This window comes from Miscanthus floridulus, unplaced genomic scaffold (genome assembly GCF_019320115.1).
Source record: "Miscanthus floridulus cultivar M001 unplaced genomic scaffold, ASM1932011v1 os_2463, whole genome shotgun sequence".
In the NCBI taxonomy this organism is placed as follows: domain Eukaryota; kingdom Viridiplantae; phylum Streptophyta; class Magnoliopsida; order Poales; family Poaceae; genus Miscanthus; species Miscanthus floridulus.
In genome coordinates, this window is record NW_027098311.1 from 1 (window position 1) to 9,122 (window position 9,122).

Here is a 9,122-nt window from a genome sequence, read left to right on the forward strand (position 1 = left end):
TGTATCTACACCTTACTCCCTCCTTCCCAAACTAAGTCATTATAGGATACGTGCAGGTCAAACTTTCTCAACTTTGACTAGATTTATATAAAAGGAAAAATTGGTTTCATAGCATCGAAAGATCACGACATTTGGAAAATACCACTGAAATGTCCGTCACGGAAAATACCACCGAAAGAATGGTCCGTTACCGTCTAATAGCATTCTGTCACGCTATCTGCTGTCGCCGTGAATCCCTCCATCCAGGAACCTTTCTTACCCAATCCAGTGGCTCTCCGTCTAGCAGAGCTGGTCCTGGGCGATGGAGCTGCCGGCGGCTAGCGGCTATGGCCCCGCCCCCCCTCGCCGCCTTGCCTTTGGTATTCGTCGCGGCAGCTGCAGGGCGCCAAGACGGTGCTGCCGTTGGCGCCTTCCTGCTCGACAAGCGGCAACTATACCGACGGCAGCCAGTACAAGAAAACCTGGACCAGCTCCTAGCTGCGCTCCCCACGGCGGCCGGCGACAACGGGTGGTTCTACAACGGCACCGCCGGGACGGGGGGGCGACCAGGTGTTCGGCCTCATCATGTGCTACGCCGACCGCAACGCGACGCAGTGCCTGGAGTGCCTCGCTGTGCCCGGGCAGCTGGAACGTTGAGCGCGGCGTACGACGCGTGCGTGCTCCGCTACTCAGACACCGACTTCTTTCTCCGTGGCCAGCCGCGACGAGGCCTACTACTTCTACGTCATCTGGCCCAGCACCGTCGACCAGGCAAGGCTCGAGGGACGCGCGCTCCAGCCTGATGAACCGGCTCGCCAGGACGGCCCCCGACTCGATGCTGTTCATCGCGAACGAGAGCGCTCCGCTCGCTGGCTCGTCGGACTCGGTGTACGGGCTCGCTCAGTGCACGCGGGACCTGACGGCCATCGAATGCAGCTGGTGCCTCAACACGTATATCGCTCTGCTGCCGGGGAGGTTCCCGAACAACACCGGCGGCGCGCTCAAGGGTACAGCTGCTACGTCAGGTACATTATCGGCGCCTTCGACGTCACCCTGCCGCCACGCCGGACGGCTGCCACCGACCGCCGACGGATTTCTCCGTCGGTCTCCACGGGTTTTAGTGGTCGGTTTGTCTGCCGCCGGTGCTGGCCTCTTCTACGAGCTTAGTGGTCGGTTTGTCTCCACGGGTTTAGTGGTCGGTTTGTCTCCACGGGTTTAGTGGTCTCCACGGCGGCAGCGAGCTGCTCGTCGTCTACGAGCTCATGCCCAATGGCAGCCTCGACACACACTTGTACAGAGCCAGCGACGACGCTCTGCTTCCATGGCCAGTCCGGCACGAGATCGTGCTGGGGCTGGGGTCAGCGCTGCTCTACCTGCACGAGGAGTGGAAGCAGTGCGTGGTGCATAGGGACATCAAGCCCAGCAACGTGATGCTGGACGCCTGCTTCCACGCCAAGCTCGGCGGACTTCGGGCTGGTGAGGCTGGTCGACCACGGCCGGGGCTCGCACACCACGGTGCTCGCCGCCACAATGGGTACATGGACCCGGGGAGTGCATGATCACCGGCAGGGCCAACGCCGAGTCGGACGTCTACCGCTTTGGCGTCGTCCTTCTAGAGACTGCCGGTGGCCAGCGGCCCCTGGTGCGTCGCCACGGCGAAGAAGACGTGATCCACATCGTGAAATGGCTTTGGGAATGGTACGACAGAGGAGCCATCCTCGACGCCGCCGACACGCGGCTGAAGGGTGAGTCAACGTGCTGCGGCTGGAGGCACCGCTGAGCCTGCCGGCGAGGATGCCGGTGGCAACCTACATGCCGCCGTCTGATGCTTTATACTACACATCTTCCGTTACGACAGGCGGCAGCAACAGCACGGGCACCGGCACCGGCACCACTCGGTCCAGCACGACAGAGGCATCTACCCTGTTCAAATGACCAAAGATCGATGCTTCTGCACCCTGATTGATTTTGAATGCAGAGCAGCGGTGGCGCTAAGCTCCGGCCTCCGGCACAGCATCGGCTTCGATGCGTGCGGGTGCTCCGTGCTGACCGCACTCGGCTTCCGGTGTGGGGAGCTCCGGGCAGGCCCTGGTGCCCGTGGCTGCGACCTCCGGCGTCTGGCTGCTTGCGGGCAGAGTCGCGGGCTAGTGCGGTTGCACCTCCAACGGCGGCGGCTTCGGCGAGCCGGGGTGAGCGCGGTTCCGGCAACGTAGGGCGTTGGCGCTGGAGTGCTCGGCGGCAGTGTTCGAGGCAAGGATAGGCGCCGGGCTTGAGCTCCGACGTCCGTGGGATGAGGCTCACCACTGCAGGCGGCCTGCTCAGGTTGACGCGACGTACATGTCGTTTTTTTAGTGAAGCGGAGTCCACGGACGGATGCCAACGAACGACGTTAACAGCGAAACTAACGGAGTGCTAGATTGCAGAATGGATATTCACTTTCAATGGTATTTTACGGTATGATGAACTTTCGATGGTATTTTCTGAATCTCGTGTTCTTTCAATGCTATGAAACCAATTCTCCCTATATAAAATGTGTGCAACATTTATATCTCAAAATAAGTTTATTATGAAGACATATTCAACAATCTACCTAATGAAACTAATTATGTATTATAAATATTAATAATTATATATATATGATCAAAGTTAAAAATATTTGACTTCTCGAAAAGCGATAATGATATTTATTTTGGGACGGATAGAGTATTATACAGCTCGAGGGTCGAGGCCTCTGCTGCTTTTTCTAGTTTTCTTGTTCAGCTTTTCACTCTGAGCACGCATGTGCTGCCATGCCAGAGTGTTGGATGAGCTGAGTTGCATGTGACAGTCGTGGAGCTTCCAAATGAAAACATCTGATGGTTTCACAAATTGTAAATCTTCTCCCAGGCCGGAGCTAGTGTTCTGTACTTCTGTCTGTTTTGCGAGAACTGTTCTCCAATAATTTGGACTGGTGCCTCTTTCATTCAGTTTTTTTTTTCTTTTTCCTTTGGGGTCTATGTATAGTTTGGATTGGATGGACATGGACTGAGTAAGCCGCTAGTACAAGAACTTCTGTTGTGTCTTGCAACCTGACTAAAGTGGGGTACCTCTATAATAACAAGCAATTTATGTGCAATCTCGTACATCCTAATCACATACCCACATACGTACAAAACTAACACAATCACAGTTGCACATCCGTGGGTACTGACGATTTGAGTCCCAAAAAAGGGGGGAGGGGGAAACAAGAGAGAACATCTCGCCATTGGAGCACGATTATACATCCCATTGATACTGCCGATCTGGAAAAAGAAAAATATTTAAAAGAACAAAACTAAAGACGCCGTTGCCGGGATCCAACCAGGGTCGTCTGCATGACAGGCGGAGAATACTCACCACTATACTACAACGACTTTGATGCAAGGCGTTTCCGTGCCAATCTAAAGGCAGTTTAAATCGAGAGAGGTAATCAAAAGGAGGAAGCCGAAATCGTATTCGAACCCGGACGCTTTTACATCCCACGCCTACAAATACGAACAACGACACGATCGAGAAACATGGCGACCGACATGGAGCGCGCGTGCGATGACGAGCTGGTGGATCGGTGGCGACGGATGCGGCGGCGTCCTGGAAGCCTGGGACGACGAGTCCTTCGTCATATACGATTGCTTCCACGCGCTGCACGCCGGCTGCGCCCACGGGCGCGACTCCTGCCCGCGCTGCCACACGCCGCGGGTACACGACGACGACGACGACGATGACCAGCCGGAAACAGATCGAAGCGGCCCCCGCCTCGACGCCGGACAACAAAGATGAGGACTCGGCGTTGGCGAGCGATGGCGTCGTGGGCATGGGCAACGACGACGACCGCCCCGGCGGCGGCGAGACGGGAGAGCCACGGCCGAGCCGATGCGGCGGCGGCGGCGAGAGCCCCGCCTCCATGTCGGTTGTCGGGGTGCAACCACGCCTCGCGCCTCGGCTGCTGCGCCTGTTGCTCCCGCAGAGTTGCCGAGCTGGAGAGCCGTCTCCAGGAGAAGAGCGCTGCTCTGACCGAGACCACCAACGTCTTGGAGTTGGAGCTGGAGAGAGCCCAGAGTCGCCTCTGTAGACTCGAGGAGATGTACGACAAGTTGGAGGAGGAGTTCATCCGTCTGCGTGATGGAAACAGGGCGAGAGAAATCGAGGACGCACAAGAAAGGAAGAAGCCGCGGAACGGCGGAAGGAGCGCTTCAAGTTCCCACAGGACCAGACTGACTGAACCCTCGCCGCTTGTTCCATGCAGGAGTTTTCAGCTTTCAGTTTTCACCCATGAAAAGTGCACCCCTGACATAGTTCAGGCAGCCCAATTCGTCTCGCTCGGCCTCTCGAGTATCTTCGCCGATCCTAGTAATCATGTCATAGTTCTCATAGAATCGAGTCATGTGTGATATGAATCGTCACCAGTCTTGAGTCATGTCAGAAAGCAGTTGAACCGTAATAATCAGTCAGTATCTTTCTGATGAGCTGATGATCAGAGGTGTGCATGAGTTGGAGCACCATGAAGCATGCCATGACAAGCCAGAAGTTTGAGGTGTACATTTAGGTTTACTTAGGCTAGGTCAATTGAACTATGAACATTTTAAGACAGATTAAGAGAGAATACAAAAGATGCATATAGCCTTACCGATACCTATGAATGTTGTATATAGCTGCATTATCTAACAAATTCAACACAAGACAAGCTGAGCCAAGTAGCACAGCGAAAGATACCAAAACATAGAAAACATCTAATATCGGATTGACAATTCCATGATCTAGAAGTAATCAAGTCCACATTTAAAACTAATCTCACAGTTTCGCAGCAGCATCACACCATCAACACAAATAACCTAAGGGCACCGCAAGCATCAGATTAAGAGCAACAGTAATAACACCACAACCCACATGGGCCGGTGGCTTAGGCAGCCACCTCTTCCTCCTCATCCTCGTACTCGTACTCCTCTTCGTCGTCCGCCGTGGCGTCCTGGTACTGCTGGTACTCAGCCACCAGGTCGTTCATGTTGCTCTCAGCCTCGGTGAACTCCATCTCGTCCATGCCCTCCCCGGTTGTACCAGTGCAAGAAAGCCTTGCGCCGGAACATGGCCGTGAACTGCTCGCTCACACGCCTGAACATCTCCTGGATCGAGGTGGAGTTGCCGATGAATGTGGACGCCATCTTCAGGCCCTTGGGAGGGATGTCACAAACGCTCGACTTCACGTTGTTCGGGATCCACTCCACGAAGTAGGACGAGTTCTTGTTCTGCACATTCAGCATCTGCTCGTCCACCTCCTTGGTGCTCATCTTCCCACGGAACAAGGCTGATGCTGTCAGGTAGCGCCCGTGTCGTGGGTCAGCTGCGCACATCATGTTCTTGGCATCCCACATCTGCTGGGTCAGCTCGGGGACAGTGAGGGCACGGTACTGCTGGGACCCCCTTGATGTCAGTGGTGCAAAGCCAACCATGAAGAAATGGAGGCGAGGGAAGGGTATCAAGTTGACTGCAAGCTTCCGGAGGTCAGAGTTCAGCTGGCCTGGGAACCGCAGGCAGCAGGTAACACCACTCATGGTTGCAGAGATGAGATGGTTCAGGTCACCAACTGGAAAAACATAAAAAAGGCAAGATTCAGATTTATATCGAAATGGCAGAAACAAATGCAAGAAACAAGGCACAAGGCAGAGAATCATGAAATGGTCATCTCAGGCATCATTGTATTCTGTAATGCAAAGCAAACTTAAGAACAGATAGTACAGTGTCAAAATGCTAGTGAGATGCATGTGCCCAACATACACATTAATTCAATCAAGTGCATGATTGCAATAAATATGCAGCAATGGTAGACAAGGACCAATGTGCCCTGTTCGCTGATAAGACATGGCTGAAAGTCCTGTTGACTGATTTGTTGTGAGAGAAAAATACTCTTCGTTGGCTGAAAAAGTACGGCTTATAAGCCAAGCGAACAGGGCACATGTAATTCATTGCAGCATCACAAGACACATCCAAGAGATAGATTTGTGTCAAAGGATTTCACACGAAGATGACTACAATCCACTCTTTGCACCAAGATATGAAATCAATGATCAATAAATACTAAAGCTGTGGGTGCAGTGACTGAGCAAAGTAGCAATACAAACTTACAAGTTGGTGTAGCAAGCTTCAGAGTGCGGAAGCAGATGTCGTAAAGAGCTTCATTGTCAAGGACCATACACTCATCAGCATTCTCAACAAGTTGATGAACTGAGAGTGTAGCATTGTAAGGTTCTACCACGGTATCAGACACCTTAGGTGATGGGAAAACTGAGAATGTCAGCATCATCCTATCTGGGTACTCTTCCCTGATTTTTGAGATGAGCAGGGTGCCCATCCCAGAGCCAGTACCTCCACCCAATGAATGGCAAACCTGAAATCCTGCAGAATAGAAGATAAAAATTATTTCACATACAATTTCACAAGTGAAGCATAATTCAAACGGACAAAAGCATTTTTTACACAAAATATCCAATAACCGAGATTCTAGTTGCTATGTAGATAATAAGATGACATCAAGATGGACAAACCTAGCAAAATGCAACACCCTAACATGAACCACAAGCAAATATCCTCCAGTAACCACTAGCCAAGATGAATTGTAAGCTACGTTACTAGCCTGACAGATGAATTTTCTCACAGCCATTTGCAACGATTTTCATACACAACAGAACACAAATAACATAGAAGTCCAGCACAGCCAAAGTAAAGAAAATTGGTTAATAACATCTCTAAAGTTAAATCATCAGTTATATAAGCTCATCTCTCACAAGTTAAATGACTCAATAAATACTTCACAGTTACTAGTAGTACGAAAGGGCCGAAGACCAAAACAGGCACTGGCCAAATTTGTGGCGAAGGACCATAACAATAAAGTCTAACCATGCCTTCCTCCCCCTAACGTTTATGTTCATGTTCGGACACATGCATGGAGTATTAAATATAAACTAAAAAATAACTAATTACACAGATTGCGACTACTTTGCGAGACGAATTTTTAAGCCTAATTAGTCCATGATTTGACAATGTGGTGCTACAGTAAACATATGCTAATAACTAATAACGGATTAATTAGGCTTAGTAAATTCGTCTCGCGGATTACTAAGGACTTGTGTAATTTATTTTATTATTACTATCCGAACACTCCCAACACTCCCATGTGACACCCCCCACGTGACACCCGATGTGACACCTCTAAACTTTATCTCCTGGATTTAAACACCACCTGAAGGCGGCAATTGAACAAATTTGCTGCTACTACCAGAACCACTCGGGCAATTAAGGAGTCACTGGATCTCCGTACTTTGAACCGCATAAACAATGATTAGGGGAAACCGAACCAAGCATTTCATCCAAGTAACCGCATAAATAGAATGCATACTCGAAAATGTCGAGGAAAAACGCCCAGATCTACATAGGTTTCAATGCAAGCCAACAAATCGGCTAGATCTACGAGCCGCGAACCACAACATCCTAACATGTCATTCTAACTATAGAAACTACACTAGATCCGCAGGCTGACGACCCCCAGACCGCGACCAAATTACCAGCATTTCTAACAGAAGGACCAGATCTACGAGGACGACGACAGACAGTACCTTGGAGGCAGTCGCAGTTCTCGGCCTCCTTGCGGACGACGTCGAGCACGGAGTCGATGAGCTCGGCGCCCTCGGTGTAGTGGCCCTTGGCCCAGTTGTTGCCGGCGCCGGACTGGCCGAAGACGAAGTTGTCGGGGCGGAAGATCTGGCCGTAGGGCCCGGAGCGCACGGAGTCCATGGTGCCGGGCTCGAGGTCCATGAGCACGGCGCGCGGGACGTACCGGCCCCCGCTGGCCTCGTTGTAGTAGACGTTGATGCGCTCGAGCTGGAGGTCGGAGTCGCCGGCGTACTTGCCCGTGTGGTCGATGCCGTGCTCGTCGCAGATCACCTCCCAGAACTTGGCCCCGATCTGGTTCCCGCACTGCCCGCCCTGGATGTGCAGGATCTCCCTCATGGCGGCGGCGGAGGAGGAGAAAGACGCGGCGAGGCGAGGCGAGGCTTGGGGAGCGGTGGGAGACGGAGGTATGGAGGCGAGGGTGGAGCAGGCTCCGCGCGCGGCTGGGGACGAACGGAGGGAGCGGGTGGGGGTGTTGGTGTTTTACTGGGAGGAGAAGGCGTGGACTTGTGAGCGTGTGCGGGTGAGGATACCGGCTGGGGAATTTGAAATTGCTTGTAGGAGGGGGCATTTATGCGGGCGGTGAGAGCCGACTGCATTACCGGGTGCGGGGCTGGGGCTGTGGCTGGAGACTGGCAGCCTGTTCGGCTGGGCTCAAATCATCGTATAGTATTGTGGATTATTATCGCTGGTTAATTTGCTGTGATAGAAAAATATTATTCTGATTAAAAATTTACGATTGTTTATGACTAAACGAACAGGCTATGAAGAGCGCGGGGGGCACCACCGCACTCGCGAATGTTCGTTAGTACCTCCGTAATCATGGGTTGTGAGTGCTTCAAATTTGATCAAATTTTTAGATAATAATTTTCACATTTATAGATTTAAATTAATTTATTATGAAAATATATTTCGTAATTAATCTAATGATATTTTTTTGTTATCATAAAAATAGATACTTTTCATTTATAATTGGTTAAACTTAAGGTATTAATATGTGAGACACTGTGCTAGAATTGTATTTTTTTGACGGAGATAGTATGTTTTTCTTTTTAAAAAACTATATCACCCTCTTTTTTTAGTAATAAAGACCAAAGAGTGATCTTCATTAACACGATGTAAATCTCATTTTTCCAAGGAACTAATCAATCATAAATTGGACAATGTTTATACAAATACACGATTATATATCTAAATAGATTTATTAAATATATTTTATGATTAAGCTATTGATACTTATGACGCATTATAAATATCAATAATTTTATATGTTTGGTCATTGATTATAACTTATTGAAAAGTGAAATCCACTTATTTTAGAGGGGGAGCGGATCATAATGTTTGGAAAAAATATTATTGTAATACTATGTTTTTTTACTAAATCACTAAAAGGCCAAGGATCCATTTGTTCCAAATTTATAGTTATTTTAGTTTCGCCTTAAGTCAAACTTGTCTAATGTTTTTAT

General features: G+C 50.2%; 1 pseudogene; it reads right to left on the reverse strand.

Moving 5' to 3' along the window:
• Positions 1–4,560: 4,560 nt before the first annotated feature.
• LOC136534979 (tubulin beta-1 chain-like) lies at positions 4,561–8,119 on the reverse strand (annotated as a pseudogene).
• Between the last annotated feature and the right edge of the window lie 1,003 nt (positions 8,120–9,122).